We start from the raw sequence: 13570 nt of genomic DNA, 5'->3' as shown, positions 1-13570 counted from the left end.
CATATCTATCTAACTTTCTATCTCATAACTATTTATCTATCCATTATCTATCTATCTATCTATCTATCTATCTATCTATCTATCTATCTATCTCATAACTATCTATCTATCTCATATCTATCTATCTATCTATCTATCTATCTATCTATCTATCTATCTATCTATCTATCTATCTATCTCATAACTATCTATCTATCCATTATCTATCTATTTCATATCTATCTATCTATCTATCTATCTATCTATCTATCTATCTATCTATCTATCTATCTATCTAATATCTATCTATATATCTATCCATCTCATATCTATATATTTATCTTATATCTATTTATCTATCCTATACCTATCTATCCAATATCTATCTATCTATCTATCTATCTATCTATCTATCTATCTATCTATCTATCTATCTATCTATCACATATCTATTTATCTATCTACCTGTCTATCTATATATCACATATCTATCTATCTATCTATCTATCTATCTATCTCCTATCTCTCTATCTATCTATCTATCTATCTATCTATCTATCTATCTATCTATCTATCGCATATCTATCTATCTATCTCTCATATCTATCTATCTATCTATCTCATATCAATTTTTCTATCTATCTATCTATCTCATATCAATTTTTCTATCTATCTATCTATCTCATATCTATCTATCTAATATCTATCTATATATCTATCTATCTCATATCTATCTATCTATCTATCTCATATCTATCTATCTCATATCAATTTATCTATCTATCTATATATCTCATATCTATCTATCTTTCGATCTCCTATCTATCTATCTATCTATCTCATATCTATATACTTATCTATCTTATATCTATCTGTCTATCTATCTCATATCTATCAAAATCTCTCATATCTATCTATCCATCTCATATCTATCTATCTATCTATCTATCTATCTATCTATCTATCTATCTATCTATCCCATCTATCTATCCCAGAGCTATCTATCCCATCTGTCTATCTCATATCTATCCCATATCTATCTATCTATCTATCTTTCTCATATCTATCTATCTATCTATCTCATATCTATCTATCTATCTCATATCTATCTATCTATGTCAAGGTGATTCAAACGTCAGGGCTCGAGAAAGTTTTACAAGTAGATACAAGTAGGAAACTTGTTAGAACATTTAGATGGAAGAGGGAGAACTTTGGCACTGATGGTGGGTCCTGTCGACCATCTTGGATTCTGGCCAAGAAACTTCAATAGGAAGGGGTGTCATGGAACACATGATTTAAGGGTAGAATTTAATCAGAAGTTGATATTGGATGTCATTTTTTTAATACCTGCACCTATCTATCTATCTCCTATCTATCTATCCATCTATCTATCTATCTATCTCATATCTATCTATCTATCTATCTATCTATCCATCTATCTATCTCATATCTATCTATCTATCTATCTATCTATCTATCTATCTATCTATCTATCTATCTATCTCCTATCTATCTATCTATCTATCTCTCTCTCTCATATCTATCTATCTCATATCTATCTATCTATCTATCTATCTATCTATCTATCTATCTATCTATCTATCAATCTATCTATCTCATATCTATCTATCTCATATCTATCTATCTATCTCATATCTATCTATCTATCTATCTATCTATCTATCTATCTATCTATCTATCTATCTATCTCATATCTACCTATCTGATATCTATCTATCTATCTATCTATCTCATATCTATCTATCTATCTATCCATCTATCTATCTCATATCTATCTATTTATCTATCTATCTATCTATCTATCTATCTATCTATCTATCTATCTCTCCCGTCTATTTATCCCATCTATCTCATATGTCTTATCTATCTATATATCTCATACCTATCTATTTATCTTTCTTCTTTTATCTATTTGTCTATCTCATATCTATCTATTGTGAGACAGTGACGGGCAAAGTACTGGAGGGCAGATATATTTAGCCTAGGATGCTCTCCTATGAGGTTTTAGGGAGCGTGTGGGCAGATATGTGCCACCGAGCAGCCTGGGCTCGGTGGAGGAAGCCGGCAGTTGTGTGTCAGTAATATTAAGTTACTGACACGTTGTAGTTGGTAAATGGCTCCAAGCCGCATAATCCGGGCCGGCTTTTCCTTGAGTGGTCAAAGTGAAGGGTGGGATGGCCACTCCCACGTACCAGGTGAGGCTGGTACCAGGCCTTATAAAGCCTGGACCTGCCGGTCCTAGGGAAGGTGTGCTGAGACCTCTGCATGTCTGAGAGCCAGGCTGCCTGGGCACAGCAAGTGTTTGTTTTTGCAAGTGAGTAGACAGGGTGGGTCTATGTCTAGTAAGTGCTCAGACGAGCAGGAGTTACTTTATGTTGGCCTGACGTTAAGGCCTGTTTTTGCTTTGTTTTGTGCTGAAATAAACCCAGGCGAAGCCTGGACTACGAACTTTATCCTGAGTGTCGCTGTCTCTGACTGTTTTCGCCCAGATTGCTACCTGTCCTAATGCTGAGCCCTCACACTATATATATATAATATCTATCTATCTATCTATCTCATATCCATCTATCTATCTATCTATCTATCTATCTATCTATCATTCTATCTCATATTTATCTATCTATCTCATATCTATCTATCTATCTCATATCTATCTATCTATCTATCTATCTCATATCTATCTATCTATCTCATATCTATCTATCTATCTATCTATCTATCTATCTATCTATCTATCTATCTATCTCTCTCTCTCTCTCTCTCTCTCTCATATCTATCTATCCATCCATCCATCTATCTATCTCATATCTATCTATCTATCTATCTATCTATCTATCTATCTATCTATCTATCTATCTCATAACTATCTCTCTATTTATCTATCTATCTCTTATCTATCTATCTCATATTTATCTCGTATCTATCGATCTAACTCACATCTATCTGTCTATCTATCTATCCCATATCTATCTATCCATCTATCTCATATCTATCGATCTATCTCATATCTATTTATCTATATTTCTCATACCTCTCTTATATCTATCTTTTTATCTATATATCCCATGTATCTTATATCTATTTATCTATCTATTTATCTATCTATCTATCTATCTATCTCCTATCTATCTATCTATCTATCTATCTATCTATCTATCTATCTATCTATGTCAAGGTGATTCAAACGTCAGGGCTTGAGAAAGTTTTACAAGTAGATAAAAGTAGGAAACTTGGTAGAACATTTAGATGGAAGGGGGAGAACTTTGGCACTGATGGTGGATCCTGTCGACCATCTTGGATTCTGGCCAAGAAACTTCAATAGGAAGGGGTGTCATGGAACACATGATTTAAGGGTAGAATTTCAGCAGAAATTGATACGTGTGGTCATTTTTTTAATACCTGCACCTATTATCTATCTATCTATTTATCTATCTATCTCTGCAGCCTTCCCTTCTTGTTCATATTTGCTGAAGCAATCCTTGAGTAAATTCTTTTTTACCTTCATGACTCATGTAAACATCACCATTATATTCATCTGCCAGCAGTGGACCCTGACAAGTCTCAGATTGTCAGTTATTTGGGATAACTGGACAGTGATATAAAAATATATACGTCTCACTTGTAAGAGTAGAGAACAACCAATAAAAAATTGTCCCAAATATACTATAGATGGAAAGTTATGGGAAGTTTGAATTCTGGTCAAATTTCAAATTCAAATTTTGGCATATGTCACATCTGTGCAAAAAGTAGCATTTTTTTCATCATTATGTTCAGCAAATTTGTGAGAATTGGGTGAGACTTATTGGGGCGTTCTCTCCCATAGTCCAATGGATTTATCCTAATTTACGCACCTTATAGCACAAATCAACAAAAGAAAGAAAATGGTGTGCACCACCAACAAGTCCTATGCAGAATAATAATGGGTGCACAGAAGACTACACACTAGAAACCATATCCAAGACATCACTGAGGTAGTCTCTATCAGTCTGGCACACCAACAATAATATGAAAATGATATTCAGAATGATGCAAAACTCAGGGCCACCCAGAATATATTCTGCGCTAAAAGAGATACAAGAAGGAAACTTTGTAGAACAACTTGTATGGGTGGAAGAAAAGCTTTTGACACTATGGGGGTGCCTGTCAACCATCTTGGTTGCAGCCTTCTTAGATTTAGTCCAAGATACTTCATTGAAAAGGGGATCATGGAATACATGATTTGAGGATAGAATCTCATCAGAAATTGAGAGGTGTGGTCATTTCCTCGATACCTGCAAGTTATGTATGATATTATGTTGAGTATTAAAGTTATGTTGAATTATCTTGTATTGAAAACACAAATTGCATATATTTTCAGGCACCATAAAATGCTGCTAACAATCCAGGACAGATTTGAGATCATCCTGATGGTCCGAAACAGAAGTTCTCGAGCGATGGCCAAGCCTAGGAAGAACTTAGTGAATGCACGACGGGTTCCGAGACTTATTTAGAAACTGGTAGTGTCCAGGACAAACCAAGTACTGGAGAACTTGACTCACATCATACTCCAATGACAGTCTCCTGGTGCTTTTTTGTGGACTCTTTGTGAAAATGGCTAGCACAGCTATCCACACATGGGGATTGAAAGCACCACTCAGATGACCAGTTCTCAGAATGGACAACCATAGGAACAAGAGCAAAATGACTGGAACAAACTAGAGTAGAACTATGTACTAATGCTAAAGAAGGGATACTGGATTTAAACACATATTGTTACTGATATCACCAGCAACTCACTGCAGAAGCCAGGGATACTTCAAGGGGTTGCACCACAATCGCTTGGGTATCTCCCCAGTCCCGTTGAAAGTAAATGGAGTGTGTTGGTGAAACCAGTGCTCTATTCTGTCTCCTCCCCACTATGGGGGTGCAATAACTCCACAGTAAGCAGGACGAAGGATACAGAACCCCTGTTCGAGATCAGCATGAGTTTTACACATTGTAAAATCAAAACTTGCAAGTAAATAAACCCTATTATTTGTAATGAATTAAAATGAGGTCAGCACTCCAAAGATCCACAGAAGATGTTGAAAGCATGTAGAGAAGTGACTCCAGCGCTCTAGAGGTTCCGTAAATGACAGTCATTCAGCACACAGAATACAAGGATAGCATTTACAATTACGTTTGGGGGAGTTTTGAGATCAAGGACCCCACTCCAAATCCTTGATGTGCCTTGGGTCAGTTGCTGCTGTAATAAGGTCCACGATCACAGGCTCATCTTCACATGAGGATCCTTTATTGTCTCAGGTGTCTGGCAGTGGCTCATACCCTTTTACCCATTGAAATAAACATAAACATGTTCATTTGCAAGCGGGAAAAAAAAACGCACCGACTAAAATTGCTAATTTATCTAATTAGTTCCAGATGTGTTCTTTTTCCAGCTGAATTACCTGTCCCTCCCACTGTTCTCCAGAACTCTGACGCGCTTCCTGCAGTCTTCAGCCACCCACAGAAGATGACTTCCTGGTTACGGTATTCATAAATCCCGCTTCCAGGAACCTATGGCTGTGATTAGTTGTTGAGCGCTGCTCAGCTAATCAGTGTAGCACTTGAATAACCAATGCGATGGCTGTGATTGGTTCATCCAGTGATGCATTGATTGGCTCAGCAGCGCTCAAAAACCAATCACAGCCAACGCGTTGTAGAGGCGGGATTTATTAATTGACTGAGCCGCGGCATTTATTAGCCAATTCATAAATCCAGCCTCCACAATGCGATGGCTGTGATTGGTTTTTGAGCGCTGCTCTACAAATCAATGCAGCGCTGAATGAAACAATCACAGACATCGCATTGGTTCATCAAGCACTGCTTTGATTGGCCAAGCAGTGCTGGAGAACCAATCAGAGCAGTCGCAGAAAGCCTGACGAGGCTCATGTGAGCAGTGGGAGGGACCTTGACAGAGCCTGCTAGGTGATGTATTGCTTTTTTTTTAATGTAATGCAGGGGGAAAACAGGGTACGCACGCAAATATGTGCGTATGAATCTAGCCTAAAGAAGTAAAGTGTGAATCTATCTAGTGTAATTACATCATGCAATTAACATTAGGTGCCATCTCACTTCCAGACCCCCTCAGCCATAGAGGCTCGGGTGTGTTTGTACCCTCTGGGTATAAAAACAAAACATGAAAAAATTGTGAAGGTTTAATTTGGTAAAGAATAAAAAAAAAAAAAAAATGAATGTGAAAAAAAAAACATTTCTTTTTATAGTCATAGCATTAAAACTTTAAACTATAGGTGTTAATCAAGGACAGATGGTAAGTATGTAAATGTACGGTATGATATATGTATATGCTTCTGTAAATCACACAGTAAAGCACAGCGATGACTGCTCTCCGCATACCAATAATTGGCTAGGGGTTGAATCTCAGTAGACAGACAATCTTGCGCTCCTATGCTGTAATAAGAAGACACAAATTAGTACAGTAAGAACTGAACACCTGGATCCTCCTGACACCGAACATAAAAATAGCAGATATATCATCTGGTACTGACGCTCTGCAACTCTCTAAGTAGACCCGAGACAAGTCTGTCACCAGAAATCAGAGAGGGGAAGCCAAAAAAAATTGGAGCGTTTGGATGTTGAAATTTAAATTTTTGAGCTCTAAATGTTGAGGCGGTAAGAATATATTTTACAGTATCACAGATGGGAGATGGAAATCTTAAAGGGGTTGTCTAATTGTAACTACATCATCAGTAGTAGATCAGCAGGGGTATGCTGCCCAGATCAGCTGTTCACCCCACCAGAACTCTCATGCACTGGGCAGATTTCTCCCGGAAGCAGACAGCTATGTTCTCACTGCAGTGGACAAGCTTGGAATTACACCCATTCACTTCAATGGGAACATTGCTTGTAGTAGCAAGCCGGGCCACTGCAATGGGAATGGAGCTGTCTGCTTCCTGCAGAAATCAGTTCAGTACATAAGCACACTGGCCCTGTGAACAGCTGATACATGAGTGTCCCAGGCAACAGGCCTCTACTGATCTACCATTGGAGAACTGTCCTGCAGTTTGGTCATCAATAGTTTACAATTGGAAAACCTCTTTCAGTTAGTCTTAAGGTAATCCTACATCTGGGCAAGAAAAATGAAAAGCACATACGAAATAGGAGGAATTGAGATAAGCAGCAGCAGTGAAAAAGACTTGGGTATACTGATAGATCACAGACTGAACATGAGTCAACAGATTGATGCAGCAGCAAAAAAAAAGGCAAACACAATTCTGGGATGTATTAAGAGAAGCATAGAGTCTAGATCACATGAGGTATTATCCCCCTCTACGCTTCCTTAGTCAGACCTCATCTGGATTATTGTATCCAGTTCTGGGCACCCCAATTTAAAAAAAGACATCGACAAACTGGAGGAAGTTCAGAGAAGAGTTACCAAGATGGTGAGCGGTCTGCAAATCATATCCCATGAGGAACGGTTAAAGGATCTGGGAATGTTTGGCTTGCAGAAGAGAAGGCTGAGAGGAGACTTAATAGTGGTCTACAAATATCTGAAGGGCTGTCACAGTGAAGAGGGATCAGCTCTATTCTCATTTGTTCAAGGAAAGACTAGAAGCAATGGGATGAACCTGAAAGGGAGGCAACAAATTAGATATTACACAGTGAGGGTGATCAATGAGTGGAACAGGTTACCACGGGAGGTGGTGAGTTCTCCTTCAATGGAAGTCTTCAAACAAATGCTGGAAAGACATCTGTCTGGGATGATTTAGTGAATTCTGCATTGAGCAGGGAGTTGAACCCGATGACTCTGGAGGTCCCTTCCAACTCTACCGTTCTATGATTCTAGTGGAGAATGAACTTCCCTATTAAAATGGTATTGACGTGAAATCATTATATGACAGGTAAGGCGGCCATGTTAGAAGGCAGGGGGCGGGCCAGCCCAAGCCTGGTTTTCAGTCAAAGGTTTCTGCATCACCCAGAGCAAAAATATATGTGGCAGGCTAGGAAGCCAATGGCAGAGAGGACATCATGAACAGACCTTTGCATTACCAATAGTGGACCTGTTTCCACTATTGGTAATGCAAACTTAGGAGGGTTTCCCATTACCCACCCAGAAACCCCCAGAGTGACAAGGTGTGAACATGCACATCCCACTTTCAAGACATGGGACTTCCAGTGGTCGTAACCCACCAAACAAACATTTTTGCCATAACAAATTGATAAATTGGGGAAAACATTTGCATAGAGACCAGACGGGCGGTGGTGGGGAGGTTATATTAGACAATGTCTTTTCTTCCCGTTAGTTCATGGATTTGCTTGTTTCTGTGGCCCTTCTGCTGTCTTCCAAGATGTTGGCTGCGCTCCTGTGACTCCTCGGTGTACACTGTGCATTGGTAGTTAGACACTGTGTGCTGCTTTTAGATTGGCCAGCGCTTCCTACTTGAGAAGCGCTGGCCAATTACAGCAGCGTATAATGTCTTATACTACCGATGCACCACCAGTGCTCAGGGTGTATCAAGTAGTTTAAAAAAGCAGCACAGCAATTGGAAGACCACAGAGATGCCCGAGGAGCATGCAGGTCTGCAGTAGAACAGGGAGAAAGGAGTGCACCAGGTAGTATTACTCTTTCTTCGGGGTCTCCAATGAAGATTTTAGAAAAAGTAAATGTCAGAGCGGCACTCATAGACATAACTCTTAGGGCAATAGGCATAGCCTTGGCTATGAAGCCCAGCCACTAAGGGTGCCCAGCACCCATTTTACAGCTCAGCACAGGACAGAGAGGTTGCATAGTGGTGTCATTTTTGGTAGCTCTACTCCTTTTTCCTTGGAGGAGGCCCGTGTTTGAGTCTTCTCCTCACCTGGTATACTTTTTTTTTAAATTAAATTTATTGTAAAAAGCACCATGCCTGCTGTCTGACCTGATGTAAGTTTTGTCTTTTAGACCCTATGTGGGCCTTCTTTTGCTCTCAGTAACGCCCCTGGGCTACGAGTGACCCTTATACCACTATACACTACTTTTATCCATTTTCAGGAGGGGCACAGTGTTCCTCTGATGTAGGGCTGTATCATCATGCACTTTGGGGGCCTACAGCTGCACTGGGGACCTTCTGGAGGTCAATTAGTTAACCAATTTTTACTTCCATTTACTTTAATGGGAATGGAGATTGTTCTGATTCCCGAAAATGTTCCCGACCCGAACTGATTATTTCAATAATCACACTTATCATTATGGTTTTATCCCCTACTGTGATGTTATTCCTGTGTTATGATACCATGGTGTGAATTCTTCCTGTAAAAGCGGTAAGTGAGCTGATTCTTTCCTTTGCAGTGATATGTTTTGTAAATGTTAGTGTAGGGACTTGTTGTGGGCTTGCGAGTTTACGTATTTTGGCCTAATTATTAAGTAATACCTCTTACTTATTGGTATTTTTCATTGTTTTTTGCAGTAAGCAGTCTCGTTTTAGATGCTGGGGAACCCAGGGTGGCAGTGTGCTTCATTTTTGAGGTGCTGGGCAGCCCGCCAAACTAAATCTTATGTGACGTCATTTATAAGCTGTAAGCCTGTGTGGTGCACCACATGTATCAGATGGCCTGGAACCCTTTGTATGTTGTGTCTATGCGCAAGTATAATAATAAGCAGCCCTTCCCCAATATGTGGTCAGTGTGTGAGTGGTTGTTCATCAGTGTATTACACTTGTACAATGCTCCTCCATATAGCAGTCTGTCTCTCTGCCTTCTGCTGGGAAGTGGTGTATACCTGCCCAGGTATATCTTTGTATTAGTATATAGGTAAATATTGCAGCTGGCAATGATATTTTGTATCATCTAGTTGCAAACATATGAGCTACAGTGGGGTAACCATAGGTATGCTATAGCTGCACTTCAAACATGGCTGCCTACAATCCGCCAGGGTCTGCAAAAGAAAACACATATGCAAAGTTGTCTAAGTGCATATCTCCTCCACACAAACCGCACTTATAGCCCCTAAGTGAAAGGCAGCACAATTTTTGAGTCCAATTAGTGATGCTAAGGGTCACTGAGTATGATGAGCACTTTCCCTTAAAGAATACAGTATGTCTATGGCCGCATTTGCAGCCCAGGATTTTTTTATTGTCCCAATGCATCTAAAAAGATAAATTAACCCCTTAGCAACCAGCCTATTCTGTGCTTTAAGGGCCAAGTGATTTTCATTGTCCCATTGCAGAAGCCAAAACCTGTTGACTTAAAGGAGATGTCTCGAGGAAGCAGTGAATTTTTTTTTTTGCCCAGTCCCCCCCATTAAGTACACATTACTAAGCCCCCCTGTAAATGACATTTCTAGCTGGTTCGTACTTACCGTTCCAGCGTTTCAGCAACTTATAAAAGTTTCCCCAAGATGGCCGCCGGCTCTTTTCCCGTCGCTCGCTGCAGCCCGACGTGCGCGCTCCCGAGACGCTGCCAGCTGTGTCTCCATGGCAACCAGACGCCCCGCAGCCGCCGACCGGACCCACCGCAGCCGCCGACCAGTCACCCACCGCCAGGCAGCAGGTAACCGGCGCAGCCCCCCCCCATCACAGCGGCAGCCCCCCCGGCGCAGCGACAGCCCCCCCCGGCCCAGCGCTAGTTCCCCCGGCCTAGCGACAGCCCCCCCCCCCGGCCCAGCGCTACTTCCCCCGGCGCAGCGACAGCCCCCCCCCGGCCCAGCGCTACTTCCCCCGGCGCAGCGACAGCCCCCCCCCCGGCCCAGCGCTACTTCCCCCGGCGCAGCGCTACTTCCCCCGGCGCAGCGACAGCCCCCCCATCGCAGCGACAGCCCCCCCATCGCAGCGACAGCCCCCCCCATCGCAGCGGCAGCCCCCCCGCCGGCGCAGCCCGGCGCAGCGGCAGCCCCCCCGGCCCATCACTTACCAGGACAGCTGGATGGCGGGACAGCTGGGCGGCTTCTCCGGACAGCTCGGCAGCTCTGCACCTTCCTCTAACAGAGGAAGGTACAGAATGGCCGCTCCAGCGCGCTCCCGAGCAGTGACAGCTCGTCTGCGCATGCGCAGAAGAGCTGTAGCGGGGAGCACACTGAAGCGGCTCGTGCTGAATGGAGAAGACCGGACTGCGCAAGCGCGTCTAAAAAAGCAAGCTGCCGGCGAATTTAGACGGAACCATGGAGACGAGGACGCCAGCAACGGAGCAGGTAAGTGAATAACTTCTGTATGGCTCATAATTAATGCACGATGTACATTACAAAGTGCATTAATATGGCCATACAGAAGTGTATAGACCCACTTGGTTTCGCGAGACCACCCCTTTAACTGCATGAGGCTTGAGATGGGGGGGGAGTTGTATATTTTAATTGCACAACTCTGTGTAGTGTTTACTGGTACCATATTAAGGTACATGTGACTTTTAGATCGCTTTCTTATTATGTATTTTTGGGAGGCACACAAAAAAAAATTGCTGCTCTGGCGTTACTTTTTTAAATGATTTTTATCGTGTTCACCAAGTGAGATAAATAACAAAATATTTTCATTATCTGGGTCATTATAGACGAGGCAATAAACACTAAAAAAAAATTGTTAGTACTTTATCCATTTTAGGCTCAAGTTCCAATAATTAGCCCCGCCCCTGTCCCGCCTCTCCTCATTGCAAATAGTGCAGAGGGGCGGAGAGGAGGCAGAGAGGGGGCGGGAGCTCAGTTCCTGCTCCTGGCTCTTCCATCCTCCCCCCCGCCTGCAGATGAGGACAACGTATATCGGCTCGGCGTGAAAACCGAGCCGATATGCGTTCGTCTGAATGCAGCCTAAAACAGGTTTTTGTGGGGAAAAATACGTATTTTTAAACTGGATATTGTTTTTAAATTAAACTTTATTGAACTTTTTTTTTACACTATTCTTTAGTCCCTAAAGGGGATTTGAAGATGCAATATCTCGATCACTGGGATACTACACTTTATTACTTATATAGTGCTATGCCTGTGACAGCAGCCTATTAGACTCTGCGAGAGGCGGGACCTAATAGGCTGGGTTACATGGCAGACATGGATGCCTTTGTCAGACCTCTATTGCTACCTTTGATCACACTGCAGGGTGCCAATGGGTGACAGGAAGAGCTCCTTCTTCCTGTCACCGGCTTACATGCTGCAGTTGCTATTGATTGTGGCACTTAAAGGGTTCACCTTCCAGGATCTGAGGTTTCTCTGTTACTGGCAGTTAGAGCAGGAGCCTGGCTGTCATAGTCAGCTAAGCCATTGCCTACAAAAGATGTATGTGCAGATTTAAACCCCTTAGTAGGGTCAGTTAAAAGGCGTATTGCTATCACAAAGGGGTTAAGCTACTTTGCAATAGATCTTAATTAAATGTTTCCTATTGTTTTGTGTCTCCATGGTAACAGACAACAAACAAACATTGTATAGTCTGATCTTGCAGTCATGCTGAGGGTCTGGGGGAAGGGATCAGTTTCTGAATCCCTTGTCTTGTCTTTCTCCCGCCCCTGGGAATAGTAGCACTCAGTTGTGATTTTATACAAACATTTCCAGGAGGGATACCAGAGGAATGGCACAATCCAAGGTTCTAAGAAAAGATGCTCAAGAATTGTTCCATGGGAAATATAAGTATTTATGAACAGAGATAGGTCAGGATGACTGATCTTCTTTTAGGAGTGCAGCACCCTGGTGCTTTGCAGAAGAGAAATTTGACCAAGAAAAAGGTGTCAGGAGGGAGCAGGCAAAGCAGCCAACAGATCTTTAATTGCTTTCATAGGAAGGTTTTACCCCCCATTTAATTAACTGTTCTGTAGCTTTATAATCAAGTTAAAAATTAATGATCTATTGATATAATTCCAGCAGTGGATTCTTCTATTTATTTCTATAGTCAGTGACTTGTGCACACGAATCTTAGCGTGCTGGTAATTAAAATATTTGGAACTATTACCGTCTCTCCAAAATTACAGTCTTCAGATTAATTATTTATTGCTTTTAAATAGAAATACAGACTCAGATCTTCTATAAGAATCAGAGCGGACTCATCCCCTAGATTCAGTTTTTTTTTTCTTTTCTGTATATCTAGCACTCACGGAAGCAGGTAAGGGGCATGTGCACCACTAAAACTATTTTGCAGTGAGTCTGTACTATACTCCAGAGCAGCATTCACAATTCTGCAGGCGTCAGAGTTTAAATCTTCCAGCAATCCCTGCTTGCTCACTGCCCCCTCTGGTGGTTAGATGGATTATTCTGTTATCTCTCAGGAAAAGGGCCACATAGACTTTATTTCCCCTTCAGCTATGGGTAGGTGGTCTAGGATAGCGAAAGAGGTTAATGATGTCTCCGGTAGGGTAGCATAACATCCCTGGTGGACTAGGGCACTGATAATATCCCTTGTGTTCCCCAGTAGTGCAGTGAAGGGGTTAATTCCCTGTACTGAAAGCGGTAAGACTCCTTCCTCTGGCATTTCATCAATAGACTGCTCAAACACAGATCCTGTATACAGCGTAATGAGCTATCAGACAATCACAGAGCGGCTCAGACAATCAGTTAGTCTCTGATGATGTCTCCGTGTAATCTAGAAGAGATCCATGAAGAGGAGAGCAGGGAAGAAGTTCAAGAGAGGCGCGATACCTGTTTTAT

Source organism: Eleutherodactylus coqui, chromosome 7, assembly GCF_035609145.1.
Source record: "Eleutherodactylus coqui strain aEleCoq1 chromosome 7, aEleCoq1.hap1, whole genome shotgun sequence".
Taxonomy (NCBI): Eukaryota; Metazoa; Chordata; class Amphibia; order Anura; family Eleutherodactylidae; genus Eleutherodactylus; species Eleutherodactylus coqui.
This window is presented reverse-complemented; position numbering follows the sequence as displayed.